This window comes from Pan troglodytes, chromosome 1 (genome assembly GCF_028858775.2).
Source record: "Pan troglodytes isolate AG18354 chromosome 1, NHGRI_mPanTro3-v2.0_pri, whole genome shotgun sequence".
Lineage (NCBI taxonomy): Eukaryota > Metazoa > Chordata > Mammalia > Primates > Hominidae > Pan > Pan troglodytes.
The window spans coordinates 77,710,312-77,737,956 of record NC_072398.2 but is presented as its reverse complement, the minus strand read 5'-3'; the positions used below and the strand labels follow the sequence as shown (position 1 = coordinate 77,737,956).

At 43.2% G+C, this 27,645-nt stretch overlaps 1 pseudogene; it reads left to right on the top strand.

The window, feature by feature from the left end:
• Positions 1 to 18,943: 18,943 nt before the first annotated feature.
• LOC134809694 (ganglioside GM2 activator-like) lies at positions 18,944 to 23,195 on the top strand (annotated as a pseudogene).
• The last annotated feature ends 4,450 nt before the right edge of the window (positions 23,196 to 27,645 follow it).

Below are 27,645 nucleotides of genomic sequence, written 5' to 3'. Positions count from 1 at the left end.
CAAAGGAATAGTGGGCAAAGGATATGAACAGACACTTCTCAAAAGAGGACATTTATGCACCCAATAGACACATGAAAAAAATGATCATCATCACTGGCCATCAGAGAAATGCAAATCAAAACCACAATGAGATACCATCTCACACCAGTTAGAATGGCAATCATTAAAAAGTCAGGAAACAACAGGTGCTGGAGAGGATGTGGAGAAATAGGAACACTTTTATACTGTTGGTCAGACTGTAAACTAGTTCAACCCTTGTGCAAGACAGTGTGGTGATTCCTCAAGGATCTAGAACTAGAAATACCATTTGACCCAGCCATCCCATTACTGGGTATATACCCAAAGGATTATAAATCATGCTGCTATAAAGACACATGCATATGCATGTTTATTGCGGCACTATTCACAATAACAAAGACTTGGAACCAACCCAAATGTCCAACAATGATAGACTGGATTAAGAAAATGTGGCACATATACACCATGGAATATTATGCAGCCAGAAAAAATGAGGAGTTCATGTCCTTTGTAGGGACATGGATGAAGCTGGAAACCATCATTCTGAGCAAATTATCACAAGGACAGAAAACCAAACACCACATGTTCTCACTCATAGGTGGGAATTGGACAATGAGAACACTTGCACACAGGGTGGGGAATATCACACAGTGACTTTTAAAAGTCAGCATTGGAGACAAATTATGAGCTCATGCCTGTAATCCCAGCACTTTGGCAGGCCAGGCAGATGGATTACCTGAGGTCAGGAGTTCGAGACCAGCCTGGCCAACATGGTGAAACCCTGTCTCTACTAAAAATACAATTAGCCGGGTGTGTTGGCAGGCACCTGTAATCCCAGCTACTCAGGAGGCCGAGGCAGGAGAATCACTTGAACCCAGAAGGTGGCAGTTGCAGTGAGCCAAGATCTGGCCACCGCACTCCAGACTGAGCCTGGAGTCTCAGAGTGAGACTCTATCTTGAAAAATATATATAAAAATTGTAAGCCACACATTCCTACCAACTCTAATAGAAAAGGATTTTATGTATAAATCTGAAACTCAGTCATCTTGCTTACTCTCGTCCCTGGAACTGCATCCAAGTGGAGATACCTAGCAGGTAGCTGGATATGCCTGGAGCTCTTGAGAGACGGTGAGTTTTCATAAGGAGAACACTGGGTGATATAGAACATGGCAGTCTGTAAATGTTACACCAACAGTATGTCTTAAAATATTGTTCTATGTATTAACAGATTAACTCAAATCACTAAAAGCAATTCTAGGAGGGACCAAAATAATCCAGTAAAAATAAGCAGGTCCTTGACATTCTAGAAGGACTGCATATCACTTAGAAATCTTCTCTTAATATTATCCCTCTTAAATGAGCTTTTAGCAAGAGTTTGACTCCCTACAGATATGTAGTCACTTGAGGAAGTCTTTCTCCACACATTGATGATCAATTCTGCCAATGTATACAGAAACCTTTGGACAACAACGAGAGCCCAAACTTCTATACCATAGAGCTTGTCTGTAATACCTTTGGCCTAGACGATTCTCTAAGCTCATGTTACCAATTATACAACTGGTAAAAGGAAAAAAGAAAAACGTCAATGAAGTGTTTTTATTTTCATCTTAGCAGTGTACTTTGTGGTGGACACTTCCAGATATTCTAATTGCAGCATATAATCCTGGGTAATTAAATGAATTTGCCTGCTTATTTATTTCGTATAGACCAACTAACTGTTGGAAATATCTACTGAAAATGAATATATAAAATAGGTATATTTCCTGCTCTCATGGATGGAAACTAAATAAGCCATCACAAAATATATAATTACAGATTGTATGGCCGGATGCAGTGACTCACACCTAATCCCAGCACTTTGGGAGGCCAAAGCAGGTGAATTGCTTGAGCTCAGGAGTTGGAGACCAGCCTGGGCAACATGGCAGAACCCCATCTCTACAACAACAACAAAAAAAATTAGCTGGGCATGGTGGCACACACACCTGTGGTGCCATCTACTCCAGGAGGCTGAAACAGGTGGAATGCTTGAGCCCAGGAGGCAGAGGTTTCAGTGAGCTAAGATTGTGCCACTGCACTCCAGCCTGGGTAATAGAGTGACAGACACTCTATCTCAAAAAATAATAATAATAATAATTACTGATTGTGAAAAATGCTTTGAAGGAACAGTCCAGTAGAGAGAATGACAGAGCAACTGTCAGGCCTCTGAGCCCAAGCTAAGCCATCATATCCCCTGTGACCTGCACATATACATCCAGATGGCCTGAAGCAACTGAAGAACCACAAAAGAAGTGAAAATAGTCACTTCCTGCCTTAACTGATGACATTCCACCATTGTGATTTGCTCCTGCCCCATCCTAACTGATCAATTGAACTTGTGACATTCCTTCTCCTGGACAATGAGTCTCATGATCTGCACCTCGTGACCCCCGCCCCTGCCCACAAGAGATAATCACCTTTAACTGTAATTTTCCACTACCTACCCAAATCCTGTAAAACCGCCCCACCCCATCTCCCTTTGCTGACTCTCTTTTCAGACTCAGCTCACTTGCGCCCAAGTGAAATAAACAGCCTTGTTGCTCACACAAAGCCTGTTGGTGGACTCTCTTCACATGGACTCGTGTGACAGTAACCTAATTTAAACTGTGAATGGGGTATATCAAGGAAGAGCTCTTTGAGAAAGTGAGGTTTAAATTGAAACATAAAGAATGAGTAATACCTCTTCCAATAAAGAATGTAGGATTAGGCCTATTCCAGGCAGAAGTACAGCACGTAAGCATTCCCTGAGACAAAAAAAAAAGAGTACTTCACATTGCTGAAAATAGGCCTTTCGGGCTGGAAATCAGTTGGCAAGAAGATGGTCAGGGAAGGATTCTGAAGTCAAAGCCAAATAAAGCAAATAAATGAAGACCTTATTAGGTCACTGTACAGAGTTCTGATTGTACCTAAGATAAGTATTATAAACAAAAAGATGACATAATTTGATTTATGTTTCTAAAATTTAAAAAGTGCTACAGAGGGATTTTATAACAATCACCCACTTTAAGCCAGTTTAAGGAATTTTAGTAAATTTACACAATTGTGCAACTATCGCTGCAGTCACCCAAAGTTCATTTGTGCCCATTTGTGCCTGTTCGTATCCACCCACTGCCCAAGGAAACCACTAATCTGATTTCAGTCTCAGTAAGTGTGCCTTTTCTAGAAATTTCTTTTTCTTCTTTCTTTTTTCTTTTTTTCTTCGAGACAGAGTCTAACTCTGTCACTCAGCCTGGAGTGCAATGGCACAATCTCGGCTCACTGCAACCTCTGCCTCCTGGGTTCAAGCAATTCTTGTGCCTCAGTCTCCCGAGTAGCTGGGACTACAGGCATGTGCCACTATGCCTGGCTAATTTTTGTATTTTCAGTAGACATGGGGTTTCACCATGTTAGCCAGCCTGGTCTTGAACTCCTGGCCTCAAGTCATCCATCCGCCTTGGCCTTCCAAAGTGCTGGGATTACAGGCATGAGCCACTGCACCCAGCCAGAATTTTCATCTGAATTAAATACACTATGTGGAGTTTTGCGTCTGACTTGTTCTATTTAGCACAATGTTTTTGAGGATCATCAGTATTGCTGAAGCTGTCCTCAAAAGGTTAACGAAAATTCTGGAGAAAAATATAGTTATAATTAAGCATTAATCAGGTTGCACTTTGACCCACTTTCTTGTAACCAAAAGTCACACAACACTAGAAACTGACCATTTGCATCCCAGTTGTTCCTATAGATAGGATTTCTGATATTAGGATCATTAGGCTTTCAAGAAATGTTTAGCAAGATGGCCGAATAGGAACAGCTCCGGTCTACAGCTCCCAGCGTGAGCGACGCAGAAGACGGGTGATTTCTGCATTTCCATCTAAGGTACCGGGTTCATCTCACTAGGGAGTGCCAGACAGTGGGCGCAGGTCAGTGGGTGCGCGCACAGTGCGCGAGCCGAAGCAGGGCGAGACATTGCCTCACTTCGGAAGCGCAAGGGGCCAGGGAGTTCCCTTTCCGAGTCAAAGAAAGGGGTGACGGACGCACCTGGAAAATCGGGTCACTCCCACCCGAATATTGCGCTTTTCGGACCGGCTTAAAAAACGGTGCACCACGAGACTATATCCCTCACCTGGCTCGGAGGGTCCTACGCCCACGGAGTCTCGCTGATTGCTAGCACAGCGGTCTGAGATCAAACTGCAAGGCGGCAGCGAGGCTGGGGGAGGGGCGCCTGCCATTGCCCAGGCTGGCTTAGGTAAACAAAGCAGCCTGGAAGCTCGAACTGGGTGGAGCCCACCACAGCTCAAGGAGGCCTGCCTGCCTCTGTAGGCTCCACCTCTGGGGGCAGGGCACAGACAAACAAAAAGACAGCAGTAACCTCTGCAGACTTAAATGTCCCTGTCTGACAGCTTTGAAGAGAGCAGTGGTTCTCCCAGCACGCAGCTGGAGATCTGAGAAAGGGCAGACTGCCTCCTCAAGTGGGTCCCTGACCCCTGACCCCTGAGCAGCCTAACTGGGAGGCACCCCCCAGCAGGGGCTCACTGACACCTCACATGGCAGGGTATTCCAACAGACCTGCAGCTCAGGGTCCTGTCTGTTAGAAGGAAAACTAACAAACAGAAAGGACATCCACACCGAAAACCCATCTGTACATCACCATCATCAAAGACCAAAAGTAGATAAAACCACAAAGATGGGGAAAAAACAGAACAGAAAAACTGGAAACTCTAAAACGCAGAGCGCCTCTCCTCCTCCAAAGGAACGCAGTTCCTCACCAGCAATGGAATAAAGCTGGGTGGAGAATGACTTCGACGAGCTGAGAGAAGAAGGCTTCAGACGATCAAATTACTCTGAGCTACGGGAGGACATTCAAACCAAAGGCAAAGAAGTTGAAAACTTTGAAAAAAATTTAGAAGAATGTATAACTAGAATAACCAATACAGAGAAGTGCTTAAAGGAGCTGATGGAGCTGAAAACCAAGGCTCGAGAACTACGTGAAGAATGCAGAAGCCTCAGGAGCCGATGCGATCAACTGGAAGAAAGGGTATCAGCAATGGAAGATGAAATGAATGAAATGAAGCAAGAAGAGAAGTTTAGAGAAAAAAGAATAAAAAGAAATGAGCAAACCCTCCAAGAAATATGGGACTATGTGAAAAGACCAAATCTACATCTGATTGGTGTACCTGAAAGTGATGGGGAGAATGGAACCAAGTTGGAAAACACTCTGCAGGATATTATCCAGGAGAACTTCCCCAATCTAGCAAGGCAGGCCAACGTTCAGATTCAGGAAATACAGAGAACGCCACAAAGATACTCCTCGAGAAGAGCAACTCCAAGACACATAATTGTCAGATTCACCAAAGTTGAAATGAAGGAAAAAATGTTAAGGGCAGCCAGAGAGAAAGGTCGGGTTACCCTCAAAGGGAAGCCCATCAGACTAACAGCGGATCTCTCGGCAGAAACCCTACAAGCCAGAAGAGAGTGGCGGCCAATATTCAACATTCTTAAAGAAAAGAATTTTCAACCCAGAATTTCATATCCAGCCAAACTAAGCTTCATAAGTGAAGGAGAAATAAAATACTTTACAGACAAGCAAATGCTGAGAGATTTTGTCACCACCAGGTCTGCCCTAAAAGTGCTCCTGAAGGAAGCGCTAAACATGGAAAGGAACAACCAGTACCAGCCGCTGCAAAATCATGCCAAAATGTAAAGACCATCGAGTCTAGGAAGAAACTGCATCAACTCACGAGCAAAATAACCACCTAACATCATCATGACAGGATCAAATTCACACATAACAATATTAACTTTAAATGAAAATGGACTAAATGCTCCAATTAAAAGACACAGACTGGCAAATTGGATAAAGAGTCAAGACCCATCACTGTGCTGTATTCAGGAAACCCATCTCACGTGCAGAGACACACATAGGCTCAAAATAAAAGGATGGAGGAAGATCTACCAAGCAAATGGAAAACAAAAAAAGGCAGGGGTTGCAATCCTAGCCTCTGATAAAACAGACTTTAAACCAACAAAGATCAAAAGAGACAAAGAAGGCCATTACATAATGGTAAAGGGATCAATTCAACAAGAACAGCTAACTATCCTAAATATATATGCACCCAATACAGGAGCACCCAGATTCATAAAGCAAGTCCTGAGTGACCTACAAAGAGACTTAGACTCCCACACATTAATAATGGGAGACTTTAACACCCCACTGTCAACATTAGACAGATCAATGAGACAAAAAGTCAACAAGGATACCTAGGAATTGAACTCAGCTCTGCACCAAGCGGACTTAATAGACATCTACAGAACTCTTCACCCCAAATCAACAGAATATACATTTTTTTCAGCACCACACCACACCTATACCAAAATTGACCACATACTTGGAAGTAAAGCTCTCCTCAGCAAATGTAAAAGAACAGAGATTATAACAAACTATCTCTCAGACCACAGTGCAATCAAACTAGAACTCAGGATTAAGAATCTCACTCAAAACCACTCAACTACATGGAAACTGAACAACCTGCTCCTGAATGACTACTGGGTACATAACGAAATGAAGGCAGAAATAAAGATGTTCTTTGAAACCAACGAGAACAAAGACACAACATACCAGAATCTCTGGGATGCATTCAAAGCAGTGTGTAGAGGGAAATTTATAGCACTAAATGCCCACAAGAGAAAGCAGGAAAGATCCAAAATTGACACCCTAACATCACAATTAAAAGAACTAGAAAAGCAAGAGAAAACATAGTCAAAAGCTAGTAGAAGGCAACAAATAACTAAAATCAGAGCAGAACTGAAGGAAATAGAGACAAAAAACCCTTCAAAAAATTAATGAATCCAGGAGCTGGTTTTTTGAAAGGATCAACAAAATTGATAGACCGCTAGCAAGACTAATAAAGAAAAAAAGAGAGAAGAATCAAATAGACACAATAAAAAATGATAAAGGGGATATCACCACCGATCCCACAGAAATACAAACTACCATCAAGGAATACTACAAACACCTCTACGCAAATAAATTAGAAAATCTAGAAGAAATGGATAAATTCCTGGACACATAACACTCTCCCAAGACTAAACCAGGAAGAAGTTGAATCTCTGAATAGACCAATAACAGGAGCTGAAATTGTGGCAAGAATCAATAGTTTACCAACCAAAAAGAGTCCAGGACCAGATGGATTCACAGCCGAATTCTACCAGAGGTACAAGGAGGAACTGGCACCATTCCTTCTGAAACTATTCCAATCAATAGAAAAAGAGGGAATCCTCCCTAACTCATTTTATGAGGCCAGCATCATTCTGATACCAAAGCCGGGCAGAGACACAACCGAAAAAGAGAATTTTAGACCAATATCCTTGATGAACATTGATGCAAAAATCCTCAATAAAATACTGGCAAAACGAATCCAGCAGCACATCAAAAAGCTTATCCACCATGATCAAGTGGACTTCATCCCTGGGATGCAAGGCTGGTTCAATATACGCAAATCAATAAATGTAATCCAGCATATAAACAGAGCCAAAGACAAAAACCACATGATTATCTCAATAGATGCAGAAAAAGCCTTTGACAATATTCAACAACCCTTCATGCTAAAAACTCTCAATAAATTAGGTATCGATGGGATGTATTTCAAAATAATAAGAGCTATCTATGACAAACCCACAGCCAATATCATACTGAATGGGCAAAAACTGGAAGCAATCCCTTTGAAAGCTGGCACAAGACAGGGATGTCCTCTGTCACCACTCCTATTCAACATAGTGTTGGAAGTTCTGGCCAGGGCAATTAGGCAGGAGAAGGAAATAAAGGGTATTCGATTAGGAAAAGAAGAAGTCAAATTGTCCCTGTTTGCAGACGACATGACTGTATATCTAGAAAACCCCATTGTCTCAGCCCAAAATCTCCTTAAGCTGATAAGCAACTTCAGCAAAGTCTCAGGATACAAAATCAATGTACAAAAATCACAAGCATTCTTATACACCAACAACAGACAAACAGAGAGCCAAATCATGAGTGAACTCCCATTCACAATTGCTTCAAAGAGAATAAAATACCTAGGAACCCAACTTACAAGGGATGTGAAGGACCTCTTCAAGGAGAACTACAAACCACTGCTCAAGGAAATGAAAGAGGATACAAACAAATGGAAGAACATTCCATGCTCATGGGTAGGAAGAATCAATATCGTGAAAATGGCCATACTGCCCAAGGTAATTTACAGATTCAATGCCATCCCCATAAAGCTACCAATGACTTTCTTCACAGAATTGGAAAAAACTACTTTAAAGTTCATATGGAACCAAAAAAGAGCCTGCATCACCAAGAGAATCCTAAGCCAAAAGAACAAAGCTGGAGGCATCACACTACCTGACTTCAAACTATACTACAAGGCTACAGTAACCAAAACAGCATGGTACTGGTACCAAAACAGAGATATAGACCAATGGAACAGAACAGAGCCCTCAGAAATAACGCCGCATATCTACAACTATCTGATCTTTGACAAACCTGAGAAAAACAAGCAATGGGGAAAGGATTCCCTATTTAATAAATGGTGCTGGGAAAACTGGCTAGCCATATGTAGAAAGCTGAAACTGGATCCCTCCCTTACACCTTATACAAAAATCAATTCAAGATGGATTAAAGACTTAAACGTTAGACCTAAAACCATAAAAACCCTAGAAGAAAACCTAGGCATTACCATTCAGGACATAGGCATGGGCAAGGACTTCATGTCCAAAACATCAAAAGCAATGGCAACAAAAGCCAAAATTGACAAATGGGATCTAATTAAACTAAAGAGCTTCTGCACAGCAAAAGAAACTACCATCAGAGTGAACAGGCAACCTACAAAATGGGAGAAAATTTTTGCAACCTACTCATCTGACAAAGGGCTAATATCCAGAATCTACAATGAACTCAAATAAATTTACAAGAAAAAAACAAACAACTCCATCAAAAAGTGGGCAAAGGACATGAACAGATACTTCTCAAAAGAAGACATTTCTGCAGCCAAAAAACACATGAAAAAATGCTCATCATCACTGGCCATCAGAGAAATGCAAATCAAAACCACAATGAGATACCACCTCACACCAGTTAGAATGGCAATCATTAAAAAGTCAGGAAACAACAGGTGCTGGAGAAGATGTGGAGAAATAGGAACACTTTTACACTGTTGGTGGGACTGTAAACTAGTTCAACCATTGTGGAAGTCAGTGTGGCGACTCCTCAGGGATCTAGAACTAGAAATACCATTTGACCCAGCCATCCCATTACTGGGTATATACCCAAAGGACTAAAGGACTATAAATCATGCTGCTATAAAGACACATGCACACGTATGTTTATTGCGGCATTATTCACAATAGCAAAGACTTGGAACCAACCCAAATGTCCAACAATGATAGACTGGATTAAGAAAATGTGGCACATATACACCATGGAATACTATGCAGCCATAAAAAATGATGAGTTCATGTCCTTTGTAGGGACATGGATGAAATTGGAAATCATCATTCTCAGTAAACTATCGCAAGAACAAAAAACCAGACACTGCATATTCTCACTCATAGGTGGGAATTGAACAATGAGATCACATGGACACAGGAAGGGGAATATCACACTCTGGGGACTGTGGTGGGGTGGGGGGAGGGGGGAGGGATGGCATTGGGAGATATACCTAATGCTAGATGACGAGTTAGTGGGTGCAGCGCACCAGCATGGCACATGTATACATATGTAACTAACCTGCACAATGTGCACATGTACCCTAAAACTTAAAGTATAATAAAAAATAAAATAAAATAAAAATAAAAATAAATGAAGATATACTCCTCAAAAAAAAAAAAAAAGAAAAGAAAGAAAGAAATGTTTAAGCAGATCCTGAATTCCAGCAGAACAGCTGACAGCAACCAGATTAAAGACCCCAAGGAGGAACCAAGTCAGCGTGAGAATAGTTTCTTCATCTCCCTGCCCCATGACTTCACCCTGCACTCCGACCAATCAACAATCTCCACACTTCAGCCCACTCTGAAACCCTTAAAAACCCTACCTCCAAGCTCCTCAAAAAGATGGATTTGAGGTTTCCTCCTGTCTCCTTGTTCAGCAGCCTTATGATTACAACTCTTTCTCTGCTGCAACCTGGTGTCTCAGTGCATTGACTTGTTATGTGCATGGGGCAGTGAACCTATTACAATTACACTGTGTGTACCAACAGTTTGTTTCTTTTTATTGCTGAGTAGCATCCGGTGGTATGCATATAACACATGTTGTTTATCCATTCACCAGTTGATGGACATTTGGATTGCTGGCTATTACAAAAGGCCACTGTGAACATTCGTCTACAAGTATTTGTGTGGACATATGCTTTCTTTCTCTTGGGTAGAATCCTAACAGTGGAATTGCTAGGTCCTATGATAAGTTCCTGTTTAACTTTTTAAGAACTTGAACTGTTCTCCCAAGAGGTTGCACCATTTTGCATTTCCATTAGAAATGTATGGGGCTTCCCATTTCCCTACATCTTTACCAGCACTTTTTATTGTCTGTCTTTTTTGCTTTAGTCATTCTAGTGGGTGCGTAGTGGTATCTCTCTGTGGTTTCAGTTTACATTTCTCTAAGCAACAAAAACATTGAACATCTTTTCTTTTCATGTGCCCATTTGCCAGATGTATATATTCTTTGGTGAAGTGTCTATTCAAATATTTTGGCCATTTTTTAGATTGGGGTTTTAGTCTTACTTTGAGTTATTTTGAGTTATAAGAGTTCTTTATCTATTCTGGATATTACTCCTGATTAGAAATACATTCTCCTCATTATGGCTCACCTATTTTCTTGCTGTTTAGGAATTTGAATAGATGGGGATACGAGTTTGCACGTTATGCAAGTTATAAAGCCTCTGCCTTAGTACAGGCAAAAGATGTTGGTTTAAAAATGGGGGAAGTAGAGGCCAGGGACAGTGGCTCACACCTATAATCCCAACACTTTGGGAGGTCAAGGCGGGTGGATCTCTTGAGTCTGGGAGTTCGAGACCAGCATGGGCAACAAGGCAAAACCCTATCTCTACAAATAATATAAAAATTAGCCAGGCATGGTGGCATGTGCCTATGTGTCCAGAATTGGTGAGTTCTTGTTCTCGCTGACTTCAAGAATGAAGCCACAGACACTTACCGTGAGTGTTACAGTTCTTAAAGATGGTATGTCCGGAGTTTGTTCCTTCAGATGCTCAGATGTGTCCGGAGTTTCTTCCTTCTGCTGGGTTCATTCATGGTCTTGCTGACTTCAGGAGTGAAGCTGCAGACCTTTGCTGTGAGTGTTACATCTCACAAAGGCAGTGTGTCTGAAGTTGTTTGTTCCTCCCGGCGGGTTTGTGTTCTCGCTGGCTTCAGGAGTCAAGCTTCAGACCTTTGTGGTGTTACAGCTCATAAAAGCAGCGCAGACCCAAACAATCAGCAGCAGCAACATTTATTGCAAAAAGCAAAAGAACAAAGCCTCCACAATGTGAAGGGACACCTAGCAGATTGCCTCTGGGGGCTCAGGCAGCCTGCTTTTATTCCCTTATCTGGCCCCACCCACATCCTGCTGATTGGTCCATTTTACAGAGAGCTGATTGGTCCGTTTTACAGAGAGCTGATTGGTCGGTTTTACAGAGAGCTGATTGGTCCGTTTTTACAGAGTGCTGACTGGTGCATTCACAATCCCTGAGCTAGACACAGAGTGCTGATTAGTGCATTTACAATCCTCTTGCTAGACATAAAAGTTCTCCAAGTCCCCAACAGATTAGCTATACACAGAGTGCTGATTGGTTCACATAGAATCCTCTAGCTAAACATAAAAGTTCTCCAAGTCCCCACCCGACTCAGGAGCCCAGCTGGCTTTACCTAGTGGATCCCATGCTGGGGCCACAAGTGGAGCTGCCCCCACAAGTGGAGCTGCCCCCCAGTCCTGCACAGCATGCCCACACTCTTCAGCCCTTGGGCAGTCTATGGGACCAGGCACCACGGAGCAGCGGGCGGCGCCTCTCCGGGAGGCTCTGGCGGCACGGGAGCCCACAGGCAGGGGTGGGGGCTTGGGCATGGCAGGCTGCAGGTCTTGAGCCTGGCCCTGCAGAGAGACGGTTGAAGCCTGGTGAGAATTCAAGCATGGCTTGGGACGGCTGGCAGTGTTGGGGGAGCCGGCACACCCTCAACAGCTGCTGGCCCAGGTGCTAAACCCCTCACTGCCCGGGGCCAGCGGTGCCAGCCGGCTGCTCCAAGTGCAGGGCCTGCTGAACCCATACCCACACAGAAGTTACGCTGGCCTGCGAGCGCTGCACACAGTGGCGGTTCCCGCCTGCGCCTTTCCCTCCACACCTCCACACAAGCAGAGGGAGCCGGCTCTGGCCTCAGCCACCCCAGAGAGGGGCTCCCACACAGTGCAGTGATGGGCTGAAGGGCTCCTCAAGTATGGCCAGAGCAGACACCAAGGCCGAGGAGGTGCCAAGAGTGAGGGAGGGCTGCTAGCACATTGTCACCTCTCACCTGTAGTCCCAGTTACTGGGGAGGCTGAGGTGGGAGGATTGCTTGAGCCCAGGAGGTGGAGATTAGAGTGAGCTGTGATTGCACCACTGCATTCCAGCCTGGGTGGGAGTGAGACCCCATCTCAAAAGAAAATTAAAATAAAAAAGGGGGGCAAGTGAAGGTGGAAAACAACTGACAGATTACAGACATATTTTGAAGGTAGAATCCACAGGACTTAATGATGAATTGGGCATGTGATGCAAAGGAGATCTCAAAGATACTCCTGGTTTACTGGCATGAAAATAGATTGAAGAGACATCATTTTCTGATATAAGGGAGATGGCATGAAAATCAGATTTGAGACTCAGAAGGTTCAGAGTTCAGTTTAAAAAAAAGAAAGATGAGGGCATGGAGTTTTGAGATCTTTGCGCAACATCCAAATGGAGCTATCCAGTAACTAGCTGGAAATGGAAATAAGGATCTAACACTCAGAGACAAACAAAAAAAATGTTCATACGTAATTTTCTTTTTTTTTTTGAGACACAGTCTCACTATGTCGCCCAGGCTGGAGTGCAATGGCGCAATCTCAGCTCACTGCAGCCTCCGCCTCCCAGGTTCAAGCAATTCTCATGCCTCAGCCTCCTGAGGAGCTGGGAGTACAGGCGACTGCCACCACTTCTGGCTAATTTTTGTATTTTTAGTAGAGACGGGGTTTTGTCATGTTGGCCAGGCTGATCTCGAACTCCTGACCTCAGGTAATCCACCCACCTTGGCCTCCCAAAGTGCTGGGATTACAGACATGAGCCACTGTGCCCAGCCTGCAAATAATTCTATAGGCTAGATTCCTAGAACGGGATTGCTGAGGCAATAGATAAAATTCTGATAGATACCACCAAATTATACTCCAAAATGGCTACAACAATTTATACTCCTTCTCAGGCCGGGCGTGGTGGCTCACGCCTGTAATCCCAGCACTTTGGGAGACCGAGATGGGCGGATCACAAGGTCAGGAGTTTGAGACCAGCCTGGCCAACATGGTGAAACCCCGTCTGTACTAAAAATAGAAAAACAATTTTTACTCCTTCTCTTTTCAGTGCCCCCTCTTTCACATCCCCACCAAATCCAGGTCTTTTTTATTAGCTCTTTTATATAATTTTTATCTCATAACTTATAAATAAATGTGAAAAACAGAATCTATTTTGATTCACATTTCCCTGATTTGGTGGTTGAGCAACTTTTTAAGTAAATGAACCATTTTTATGTCATCCTTTGTAGTTCCATTCTTATTTTTTGGCTTTTTTATTGTTATTATTAATGATTATAGGAGCTCTTTATGCTTTGTAAATATTAATTTCTGTCTGTTATCTATGTTGCATGAATTTTCTCCCAGACTGTCTCTTATTTTGTGTATGGTAACTTTCATCATGAAAACACTTTGAGTTTTATTACAGCACATCTGTTCATCTATTTCTTTGCAGCTTCTGGATTTGGTGTCTTGCAGGTGCCTTTGCCTTTTGAAAATTACTAAGATATGCTTTGTTTTGTTTCATCTAGTATGGTTTCTTATGCATTAGCCTCTAAGTAATTTGGACTTTATATTATGCATGCTGTAAGATAGGAATTAAATTTTTTTTCTTTAAAGAGTAATTGATTTTCTCAATAGCATTTGTTGAACAATTCATTATTCCCTCATTGATTGGAAATGCCAACTTTAATATATTAACTTTCCATAAATACACACACGTTACACAATTCTTTCATTTTTAAATTTTTTGTTCTGACAGGGTCTTGCTATCTTGCCCAGGCTGGTCTCAAACTCCTGGCCTCAAGCAATGCTCCCACCTCAGCCTCCTGAGTAGCTGGAACTACAGGTGCAAGCCAACATGTCCAAGCTAATTTTTAAATTTGTTTTTTGTAGAGACAAGGTGTCACTATATTGCCCAAGCTGATCTTGAACTCCTGGGCTCAGGCAATCCTCCTGTGCTCCCAAGGTGCCAGGGTTACAGGCCTGAGCCACCACTCTTAATTCTTCAAAACTCATCTAAGACATCGTTTTTTTGTTGTTGTTGTTGTTGAGACAGGGTCTCACTATGTTGCCCAGACTGGAATGGAATGTAACGATCATGGCTCACTGCAGCCTCAACCTAGGCTCAAGCAATCCTTTCACCTCAGCCTTCTCAGTAGCTGGGACTATGGGTGTGCACCAGCTCACTTGGCTAATTTTTGTATTTTTTATAGAGACAAGGGTCTTGCCATGTTGCCTAGGCTGGCCTCGAACTCCTGGGCTCAAGCAGTCCTCCCACCTCAGCTTCCCAAAGTGTTGGGATTACAGGTGTGAGCCGCTGCGCCTGACCTCAACATTCTTTTTTTTACAATAAGAGAGTACAGTAATTACACAATAGTTCCTGATAATAAAACATAGTATCAGCATATGTGTGCTTGTCTTTTTTAGCAGGGGGTCATGCACTTTGTTCAGAGAGATATGATGTCAAGCTATTATGGAATGGCTGCTTTAATAGGAGAGTGTAGATGACATCACATAACATTTTACTTTCAGCTAAGTTAAATATCTACTGACCTAGATTTTCATGATGCTATTAAGATACAGGCTCTACGTTAGCTTCAGTAGCTCTGAGGGCTATATGTAGCAAAACAGCTACATTCAGAATAGATTCCTGACCACAAAAATAAACGTCAAGGAAAGATCGATAAAAGCTGCAAAGAATTTTACGTTGCTTCTAAGAGATTTTGCCACAAGGTGATAAATGAGTAAGACCATGGTCAATAAATGGGAGAGCAGTGCCTGAATCTCTCCTGCTTGTCCTGTAAACTATTTACCTGAGATACCCCAAGTGGAATTTGCCCAGGAGGAAACATACTGGCTAGCACTTTAGATTTAATAACTAGTGAATTAAAGGTTTATAATCTGTAGGGAATGGAGAATTGACCTTTAAAAAATAAAGTAGACCATACTTTGAGTCCCACCAGATGGGACCATCCTAATGGAGTTAAAATACAAGCAAGTGCTGCAAATTAGAAACCCTTATTCCACATGCCTTGAATATCCTAGAAACAAGAAATTTCCATCAGACACTTTTTGTTTATTGGGACCATGCTATGTGAGAGTGTGTTCTCAAACTCAGCCAGAAAAATGCTTAGGGTAGATATCCTTATTTGTTTCCGCCTATTGTTACATTCCTAAGAAAATAAAAGCTAGGATTTTGAGTCCATCTTCTAGTGTTCTAATTCAAAACAGAGGAATTCGTCATTTTAAATCTATAAAATAAAAATAGTTACCATTTCTTGAGCAATTACTTTGTGTCTACCAGTCAGCATCCTAAATGTTATACATTCATTCACTAATATTTACAGTAGCCCTATTAAACAAGGATCATTGTACCCCCCACGCCCCCTTCTTTTTTTTTGAGACAGAGTGTCGCTGTTGTCACCCTGGCTGGGGTGCAATGGTGCGATCTCAGCTTACTGCAACCTACGTGTCCCAGGTTGCAGCAATTCTCCTGCCTCAGCCTCCTAAGTAACTGAGATTACAGGTGCCCACCACTACGCCTAGCTAATTTTTTAAATATTTTTAGTAGAGATGGGGTTTCACCATGTTGGCCAGGCTGGTCTTGAACTCCTGACCTCAGGTGATCCACCCACCTTGGCCTCCCAAAGTGCTAAGATTACAGGCATAAGCCACCCCGCCCGGCCCACTGTTCCCCTTTTATAGGTGAGAAAACTGAGGTTCAAAGAAGTTAAATGACTCCAGCTGGGCACAGTTGCCCACACCTGTAATCCCAGCACTTTGGGAGGCCAAGGCAGGTGGATCATTTGAGGTCAGGAGTTCGAGACCAGCCTGGCCAACATGGTGAAACTCCATCTTTACTAAAAATACAAAAAAAATTAGCCAGGCATGGTGGTGCGCACCTGTAGTCCCAGTTACTTGGGAGGCTGAGGCAGGAGAATCTCTTGAACCTGAAAAGTGGAGGTTGCAGTAAGCCAAGATTGTGCCACTGCACTCCATCCTGGTCAACAGAAGGAGACTCTGTCTCAAAAAACAAAAAAAAAAACAAAACAAAAAAACAGAAAAAGAAAAAGGAAATTAAATAACTGAAAACTAGTGCATGGCATGGCCATGATTCAAATCCAGACGCAGCCGATTCCAGAGCTCATGCTCTTAACCCCTATACTATATCAGCTCTAAGTAGGAAAAGAATGAAAGGACTAGGGTAATGGATGTTAGATAAGTAGGTTGTCATCCTTGTATAACAAACAATGAGAAAATTGATTTGATCTAAATTTCCCTAGAGAGAAATGCAAAGAATTGATACTTATTTTCTATAAACCCAGGTACATGAATCAGCCTACAGCTGTGATGCTTACTTTAAGAAGTTGATGCTGGCTAGGTGCAGTGGCTCACGCCTGTAATCCCAACACTTTGGGAGGCCAAGGCAGGTGAATTGCTTGAGCTCAGGAGTTCAAGGCCAGTCTGGACAACATGACAAGACTCCATCTCTACAAAAACCTCAAAAATTAGCCAGGCGTGGTGGCATGCTTCTATAACTCCAGCTACTTGAGAGATTTAGGTGGGAGGATGCCTTGAGCCCAGAAGGTCAAGGTTGCAGTGAGCTGAGATCGTGCCACCGCACTCCAGCCTGGGTGAAAGAGCAAGACCATGCCTCAAAGAGAGAGAGAGAAAAAAAAAAGATGTTTAGGCTATGCGTGGTGGCTCACGCTTGTAATCCCAACACTTTGGGAGACCAAGGCAGGAAGATCACTTGAATGCAAGAGTTTGAGGCCACAGTAAGTTATAATTGTGCCATTGCACTCCAACCTGAGCAACACAGCAAGACCTTGTCTCCAAAAAGGAAAAAAATAATAATTCAGCATGTTATCCAGGTCTTAAAAAAAATGATGCTTGGTTATTTCGATTTGTTTAGGTTTTTTGTCTTCCTCTTATATGTAAAAGGCAGGTTCACTTAACTAGTCTGTCAACAATGGTTTCGTCAAAATTTTCATCCCCCTACCATGTCTCAACATAGTTTCACATTATAATTAAAAAATAAATTTTGTCTTCCCATATTACAGTGAAAAGGGAATAAACATTTAATGTTGACACAGACTACATTAGGTTCATTTTAAACATGTTTTTTCTTTAATGTTATTACAGTTAAGTGACATCTATAGTACAATGCATGATTTGATTTTGTGATAATGCAAGTAGCAATTATGAGCTATAGGCTCTGTTGATGAGACCACATCAAGTTACACGGTATGAGTAGGGGATGGAGTAAATACTCAGAGTGTACCTGATAAAAACATAAACTAAAAGTCATATTACATGGAGAAAACATTTTGTTTAGTGGGACAATTTGTAAAAGACAGGATGAAATCCATGACTGGCCTGTTACTTTCAGATAAAAATTCAAAGAGGGTAAAGAAAGCCAAATCCTGCCGGATGCAGTGACTCACACCTGTAATCCCAGCACTTTGGGAAGCCAAAGTGGGTGGATCACATGAGGTAAGGAGTTGGAGACCAGCCTGACTAATATGGTGACACCTCGTCTCTACTAAAAATTCAAAAATTAGCCGGACATGGTGGCGTGCACCTGTAGTCCCAGCTACTCGGGAGGCTGAGGCAGGAGAATTGCTTGAACCAGGGAGGCGGAGGTTGCAGTGAGCCGAGATCACACCATTGCACTCCAGCCTGGGAGACAGAGTGAGACTCTGTCTCAAAAAAAAAATAAAAATAAAAAGCACAAATCCAAAGGTAAATCAGCTCCTATAAAGTGAGTAGACAAGTTGCCCCAATTCCAGGTCAGGTATCTGGGCTATCAAGGCTGTAGGCAAATCCCACTATGCAAGGGTAAATCCAACCACCACCAGGAGAATGTCCCTTTGTTCTTTAGATTAGCCCACACTTACCAAAGAGAAAGAAGTTTGGATTCACATCCCTAAACTGAAACTAGTTGCAAGTGATTTCATTAACCTTGTGTTTTTCTAAACCAGCCAAGTATTTGATTCAAAATATCAAATCAGACTCATCACTTATTCTAACTGGAGCTCTGTTTCCCATCTATAAAATATGCTAGATTGAATATGTCCGACTGACTGTGTTCAAGAACTGTAAAATTCTACAACTGTAGGATAACAGGAAGAATTAGCACAATGGCAGTTCCTGAGGGGGACAAAAAGTCCCAGAATAATTATCTCACCATGAACTGAGAAGCACAAACAGGTGGATGAATGTAAGAATTGTATCTAAGTCAAAAGAGGTACCAAGTTCAGGGAACTCTGTACTTTCTAGCCCACATTCAGAATATCATAATCTGTTCTAAAAGACACATTCTAACAATGACGTTGATTGACTGAATGCAATCAGTAGAGGGTGACCAGGATGGTAAGGCATCAAGATATCATGTGCTATAAAAAACATCAGGAGGAGTCTGAAGAGCAGGAATTGTTTGCTTGGAGCCCCTGGTGAGATTGTTCCTCCCACAGCCTTACCACTAGAAACCACCCAAGAGTCCACACCAGAGAAAGAGGCTATAAATGAACTGACCTCCCACCTTCTAAGGAGCTAATGCCATCATGCCTTGCTTTCCTATTTACCTTAGTCATCCACAAAAGTCCAAGTTCCAAAATTTAGGGTCATCACTAGATTTTTCTCCCCACAGGACACTGTACATGTCTGACTGGTCCAATCTTTGTCCTTCCTGAGCCACACAAATATCTCTACTATGTCCTATGGAATTCACAAGTGTCAGCAAAACTCCCTCTATCCTCAAACACCTGAGTGTTTCCTACTCTATGTGCTCCTCAATAACCCCTTTGAGTACACTGCTACACCTGGGTCCTCCTCGTGTGTAATTTTTTCTTTCCACATTCAACCTCTCACAATGCCTGGAGATGGTATAAATATCCTTGCCCCTCATTCTCATATACAAAAGTTTTACTCTTTAAAGAACATTCCATTAGATGTTCTCATATCCCCTGCCCTTTTATTTTATAACTATCTATCAACCTCCCTCGTTCCTTAAAGATGTGAAGCTCTTGAGCTTCTGTGTCTTTCTACCACAACTGCTATCATGCATCTTACTGATTCTACAATCCAAATACATGAGTCAACCAACACTTGGGCTTCTCAAGTCCTTGACCACTGAGGATCATTTCCTGTCTCTGAAATCTTTGCTTCAGCCATCTCCTCAGACCATCACAGTTTACTGCAGCCTTGACCTCTTAAGCTCAAATGATCTTCTCACTTTAGCCTCCCGAGTATCTGGGACCACAGGCACGCCTCACCATGCCTGGCTAATTTTTTAAATTGTTTGTAGAGATGGGATTTTCCTATGTTGTTCAGGCTGGTCTTGAACTCCTGAGCTCAATAGATCCTCCCACTTCGGCTCCCAAAGTTCTGGGATTACAGAAATGAGTCACCGTGACTGGCCTTCCCCAAAACTCTAAAGCCCATTTTCCTACTCCACCTTTGCTATCACTTTCTTCTTTTACTCAGTTTTTTGTGTTTTGTTTTTCTTAGCTCTCTTTTCTCTGTACTTACACTCTCCTTCTAACCACAGGTCCATGGTTTTAATGACCAGCTCTACAGTGACCTCTCAAAGATTTATTTCTCCTCAGAGTCCCGGATTTGTCTATACAAAGTTCAGCAGCTTCCTTTGGTTGTCCAATACGTATCTCAAATTTAACATAGCCAAAACAGATCTATTTTCTTTTTTTTTTTTCGAGGTGGAATTTTGCTCTTGTCACCAAGGCTGGACGTGCAATGGCACAATGTTGGCTCACTGCAACCTCTGCCTCCCGGGTTCAAGTAATTCTTCTACGTCAGCCTACCGAGTAGCTGTGATTACAGGCGCCTGCCACCATGCCCAGCTAATTTTTTGTATTTTCAGTAGAGACAGGGTATCACCATGTTGGTCAGGCTGGTCTTGAACTCCTAACCTCAGGTGACCCACCCACCTTGGCCTCCTAAAGTGCTGGGATTGTAGGCGTGAGCCACCAAACCCAGCCAACAGATCTATTTTCTACACCAAAAACCTGCTTTTTATCCCAATCGTTCCCATCTCACTTGCCGAGTTGCTCAAACCAAGCACTTACGAGCTAGCCTTGGTTACTCTCTTTCATTCACCCTCCTACACTCAATCTACCAACAAGATCTGTATACTTCATCATGTCTAAATGGAAACTGACTTCTTAATGCCTTCACAGCTACCACCTCAGCCCAAGCCCCGTCCATCTCTGACCTGGACTAGAGCTGTGTCTGGAATGCGTTTCCTTCTGGTTGGTTCTTGGTCTCGCTGACTTCAAGAATGAAGCCACGGACCCTCTTGGTGAGTGGAGTTTGTTCCTTCAGATGTTCAGATGTGTACGGAGTTTCTTCCTTCTGGTGGGTTCATTGTCTTGCTGACTTCAAGAGTGAAGCCGCAGACCTTCGCAGCAAGTGTTACAGCTCTTAAAGGTGGCATGTCCAGAGTTGTTTGTTCCTCCTGGCAGGTTCACAGTCTCACTGGCTTCAGAAATGAAGTTGCAGACCTTCGCAGCGAGTGTTACAGCTCATAAAAGTAGTGTGGACCCAGAGTGAGCAGCAGCAACATTTATTGTGAAGAGCGAAAGAACAAAGCTACCACAGAATGGAAGGTGACCCCAGTGGGTTGCTGCTGCTGGCTCTGGTGGCCAGCTTTTATTCCCTTTTTTGGCCCCGCCCACATCCTGCTGATTGGTCCATTTTACAGAGTGCTGATTGGTCCATTTTTACAGAGTGCTGATTGGTGCATTCACAAACCTTTAGCTAGACACAGAGTGCTGATTGCTGTGTTTACAATCCTTTAGCTAGACAGAAAAGTTCTCCAAGTCCCCACCTGACCCAGAAGCCCAGCTGGCTTCACTTCTCAGTGCAATAGTCTTCCTTCTTCCACTCTTGCTCCTTGAAATCCATTCTCCCTTCAGCTGCCATAAAGCATATACTGCCCTACTCAAAACTCTTCAAGAGCTTCCCAACCCACTTATAATAGATTTCAGACTCCATATGAGGCCCTTCATACGCTGGTGACCAACTTAATGCTCTGACAACCAACTTAATGCTCTTATCTCATCTCTTGCCCCTCTCCAACTCTCTCACCCAGCTGCAGCTTCACTGCCCTTCTTGCAGTGACTGAAACATGGCAAACTTTTTTCCGCCCTCCATCTTTATGCTTATTTCCCTCTCCACTTAGAACGTTCCTCAAATTTTGCTTGCCATGACCCTTTATGTCATTTAATTCTCCACTGATATGTCACCTCCACAAAGAAGTCATTTCTGATCACCATAAGCAAAATACCCCCATTCCTTTTACCTTGATTTATTACCTGAAATCGTCATGTGAGTCTATCTACTTTTTTAAAAAATCACCTATTTGACCCGCTAGAATGTGATCTCTATGATGGCAGTGTTTATATCCTGTTCACCACTATCACCCACACCTAAAACAGTGACTGAAACATGATCAATATTCAACAAATATACGTTGAATAGATAAATGGCCCATTTGGGGCAATGAATGTATAAGCATCTTTCTACTAAGAAAAATGACTTACCCCTTTTAGGAAAACAATCATAATTACATGAATTACGCATATGCTGACTATTTTGACATCTGAAAAAGTTTTGCTTAAAAGCATAGAATATCTGCTGTGACAGTTGTTGGAAATTTTGACTGCCTAGCATATTTCCCCTCTTTGTGACAATACCCCTAATTTCTTTTACAGAAAAGACCTTCTCCATTGTGTGCAGTCTTGACGAAACCATAAATCAAGGTTCTCTTGTCATCCCACCCCATCACACTATTCCCTTTCTCTGTTTCCCTTCTCCTTTCTTCTCGCTCTCTGTGTCTCTCTTTCACCAGGCTAAGAGGTAGAATCACAACACAAGCCAGAATAATTCTTTTTCCAGAACTTTGTTTATTGAGATTTGTAACTTAAAGGATTGAAAATGTGGGTGGTTAACTCCACACAGACTCACCCTTCGCAGTGCAATCCCTGATGGAGGCCACTCCTGATTGTCCTGGGCTTGCTTCTTGCAGGCCTAGCAGCCCCTGCCCACGTCCACCTGAACCAGATTAGTAGCTTTCCCTGGGATAACTGGGACAAAGGGAAGGACCCTGTGGTGATCAAAAGCCTATCTCTGGAAGCTGACCCCAACGTCGTTCCTGGGAACGTGATCGTCAGTGCTGAGGACAAGAACCAGCGTCCCCCTCAAATCTCCTCTGAAGGGAGGAATTAACTGTAGAGAAGGAAGTGTCTGGCTTCTGGGTCAAGATCTCATGCATGGAACAGATTGGCAGCTGTGCCTATGAAAACTTCTGTGATGTGCTTGATATTTTCATTCCCCCTAGGGAGCCCTGCCCAGAGCCCCTGCATACCTATGGGCTTCTTTGCCACTGTCCCTTCAAAGTAGGCACCTACTCACCATGAGTGAGTTCACTGTGCCTGACCTGGAGCTGCCCAGCTGGCTCAGCACCAGAAACTACCGCATTGAGAGCATCCTGAGCAGCGGAGGAAAGCGTCTGAGCTGCCTCAAGATTGCTGTCTCTCCCATCCTGGCTAACAAGGTGAAACCGGTGGCGGGCGCCTGTAGTCCCACCTACTTGGGAGGCTGAGGCGGGAGAATGGCGTGAACCCAGGAGGCGGAGCTTGCAGTGAGCCCAGACTGTGCCACAGCACTCCAGCCTGGGCAACAGCGAGACTCAGTCTCAAAAAAAAAAAAAAAAAAAAAAAAGATTGCTGTCTCTCTAAAGGGAATATAACATGGCATCAGCCACAGCAGAATTAAGGGATATGAGGAAGGTTCCTTTTCCTCTGTCATGTGCTTGTCAACGTCAAATTTTGACTCTCTGCCCCGCTTCAAGCCCCTTTCTGCAATGAGTCAGCTATCCTCACTGAAAATCATTGTGTGCCACTTACATTTTAGGCTGGGACAAGCAGCCCTGAACTAAGGCAGGATGATTTCGACAGTTTTTTTGTTTTGTTTTCTTTGTTTTTTGAGACAGAGTCTCACTCTGTCACCCAGGCTGGAGTGCAGTGGCACGATCCCAGCCCAGGGCAACCTCCACCTCCCAGATTTAAGCGCTTCTCCTGCCTCAGCCTTCCGAGTAGCTGGGATTACAGACAGGCGCCATGGCGCCCAGCTAATTTTTGTATTTTTAGTAGAGACAGGGTTTCTCCATGCTAGCCAGGCTGGTCTCGAACTCCTGACCTCAAGTGATCTGCCCGCCTTAGCCTCCCAAAGTGCTGGAATGACAGGGTGAGCCACCATGCCTGGCCAGAGTTGAACAGTTCTTGATAGCCCAGGACATCTGCTGGGCTGGCCACATTACCCATCCTCCTTTAGACATTCTCTCTAAAGAGTTTCATTCATTTCCAAAACAGTTGAGGAATGGGAACCAATGTGTTTTGGGGCCTCATGTTTACACTGATCTAATCTTGACCTCCTGAAAAATCTTTGTGACTTTTTTTGTCACTGAGTTAAAAGCAGAGTGAGAGTATTAACATTTTTGTTCTACTCCAGCTCCCTCTTACAATTAAGGGGAAAAGTAGTTGGTCTTAGTCTATTTATCCCTTAACTTCTATGATTAATTTTGATTTCTTTTCTAGATTTGCCCAATTAATACTGGGGTACAGTGTATCCTGGAGAGCAGGGTGTGTGGGAGGAGTCTCTTGGGGGAGATAGGAGATAGGAGTGCTCTATTGTTTACAAACACAGGTGCCCACAGGGCCAAGCAAGAGATGAGTGACAAGGACCATGAGAAACAGGTTGCTTCCAAGGGAGATGTTTGTTTTTCCTTTTTAGATAAAGATAATACTACAGTGTAACTCTTTCTTATTCTATACAGAAAGTCACAGCACATGTGCATTGATACAAGGCTGCTGAGGCCTGGTCTCCAGTTGGAAATATAATTAAGGGTGACAAGGACTGGAGTAAGTTGGAGAGTACACAGCCAGCCAGTCTGTGACGACAACTGCTACCTTGCTATAACAAGTTAGTGCCACATAAGAATGTCATAGGCCCAGTATTTGACAGATAGTTTCAATTTTTACTCCTAGAGAAGCCAAAAATCCAGAATTTTATATGAAATCTTACCATTTTAAAAGATTGGCAACTAATTATTTTTCTTTTTCTTTTTCTTTTTTTTTTTTTTTTTTTTTTTTTTTGAGACAGAGTCTCCTTCTGTCACCAGGCTGGAGTGCAGTCACACGATATCGGTTCACTGCAACCTCCGCCTCCCGGGTTCAAACGATTCTCCCGCCTCAGCCTCCTGAGTAGCTGGGATTATAGGCACGCACCACCACACCCAGCTAATTTTTGCATTTTTAGTAGAGACAGGGTTTCACCATGTTGGCCAGGATGGTCTCGATCTCTTGACCTCGTGATCCGCCCGCCTCAGCCTCCCAAAGTGCTGGGATTACAGGTGTGAGCCATAGTGCCCGGCAATTATTTTCCTTAAACACTGTGCAGCCCAAAGGGGCTGAGCGGACATGTGAGTGGGGAAAGCCAGCTTGTGGGTGGCCATTTTGCAGCCTCTGATCTAAGACGGTGCATGCCTTGTCCTCTTAAAACAACTCCTGTGGCACCACTTCTCCCTCCACAAGGCCAAATCCATCATGTCTGATCTTAAGGAGAAGGCCCTTCCAGTGCTAGGAGAGGTATGGGCAGCCTCTCATCTGTGAGCTATGGGGATCAGCAGGCCACCTGCCCCAGTCTTGGAGCTCTGTAGGGTGAATGAGGCAGATGTGGAAGAGTTGGCCCCACCAACAGCTGCTTTCTGGAGCAGGGGTCCAAGGAAGATAAGGTGGACTCAAGGTCAGGCTGCCTGGATTTGTCCACCACCCTGTTATGCCATGACAACTTCTGAACCACACACCAGACCTGAGTTCTGGGCTCATTTGAAGCCTGGAATAGCAATAAATATGGGGAAACCCCCTCTCTCCTAAAAATACAAAAATTAGTCAGGCATGGTGGTGTGTGCCTGAAGTCCCAGCTACTCGAGGAGGCACCAGAATCACTTGAACCCCAGAGGAGGAGGTTGCAGTGAGCTGAGATTGCACTACTGTACTCCACCCTGGACAACAGACTGGGACTCTGTCTCAGAGAGAAAAAAGAGAGAGAGAGTTATTATTAATTCTCTAGGAATAACTAGATTGATACAAAAACTACTGTTCGTTCTTTTTTTGTTGTTGTTGTTTTTCAGACAGGGTCTCACTCTGTCACCCAGGCTGGAGTGCAGTGGTGTGATTACAGCTCACTGCAGCTTCAGCCTTCCAGCCTCAAGCTATCCTCCCACCTCAGCCTCCTGTGTAGCTGGCAAATAGACACACACCACCAAGTCCAGCTAGCTTTTGTATTTTTTGTAGAGACAGAGTTTTGCCATGTTGCCCAGGCTGGATTGTCTTTTATATTTAGTTATGTTTAATTATACGTGATAAATGCTATAGAGTTCTCATTAAAATGAACTATAGCAAATTTTTAAGTAAAAAACAATTTGCATAATATATTTTTAAAATAAGCACTCCTAAAATAATACTGTGTATTTTCATCAGTTTATTTGTATAAATATGCATATAAATGGATAAATAAAGACCCCAAGGATACATGCAAACTAAAAATAGTAATTAATTATGTAGAAGAAAAAATCGGGGGAGTCAAGGATGACTGTAGCTTAATCTGTCATAAATATATGAACTTAAAAACATAATTTTAAGGAGAAAAAAATTGTAAGTACATTCAGAGGCACAAAGTCTGCTTTTGAACTCCTTTAAAAATATACAAGTGCAGACATAAAAGCTCCATGGGGTCACAATAAAATTGTAAAGGCTTGTGTACTATTATCATAATCGTAGGATGACCAATCATAGTGATTTTCCCAGGATGACTGGTCATCTTACATAATGGTATCCCTTAGAGTAAAAAAGCAGTGTTTTTTTCTTAAGTTTGGCAGGATAATTGCTGGTATATGTAGTAAATAAAGTTTGGGGGGACTCAGGCTTTTTTCTAATGCCTGGGCATTGATAATACAATCAGTCTATATAAGATTTATTAATTTAGCAAACAGTAATTGATCGTTTATTGTGTGTCATCACTATAATAGTGATATAGGAGATAGAAAGAAATCATTTAGGTACATTGTTAGGATGAAGAGACTCCCCAGCAGAAAACTTTCCTTCTAACAAAAAGCAGCTCGGAAATTGCTCCCTTTCTAACCTCATGCAGTTCAAAGAAATCACTTCTCCTCTAACAAAGAACAGCCTGGAAGATCAGGCTGTAAAACACAGATAAGCAACTTGGGCACAGAGTGGGGAGCTTCCTGGTTATCACCAAACTTCACATACCTACAATGGACCCCAGTAAAAACAGTGCACTTTTTTTTTTTTTTTTTTTTTTGAGTCGGAGTGTCGCTCTGTCGCCGAGGCTGGAGTGCAGTGGCATCATCTCGGCTCACTGCAAGCTCCGCCTCCCGGGTTCATGCCATTCTCCTGCCTCAGCCTCCCAAGTAGCTGGGACTACAGGCGCCCGCCACCACGCCCGGCTAATTTTTTGTATTTTTAGTAGAGACGGGGTTTCACTGTGTTAGCCAGGATGGTCTCCATCTCCTGACCTCGTGATCTGCCTGCCTCAGCCTCCCAAGGTGCTGGGATTACAGGCGTGAGCCACCGCGCCCCGCCCCCAGTGCACCTTAATAAGCACATTCCTTTCCCTCTATTTAGCCTCACTAAGATAGGGAAGCTGGAAGCATGCACTGGGCGGGGGAGGCCTGCAGCTGCAAGAAGGTGCCTGGGAACGGGCACAGAAACTCTCCCTCCCCTTTTAGCACACGCAGATAAGCAGCAGCACAGCAGCACAAACTAAGAGCCTGCCTGCATAATCAAAGAATGGGGTGGGGCTATTAGAAACTCTGCTCTATGCAGACGGCACACCTGGTCCTAACCAGTTCTTCAGGCCCTATGGAGCTAAGACACCCCCTTCTCACTAGCTCATTTTTTAAAAACCCTGACATTTTTACTACAACTTGGCAATCAGTTTGGACCCCTCTCTGTGACAGACAGCTGTTCTTT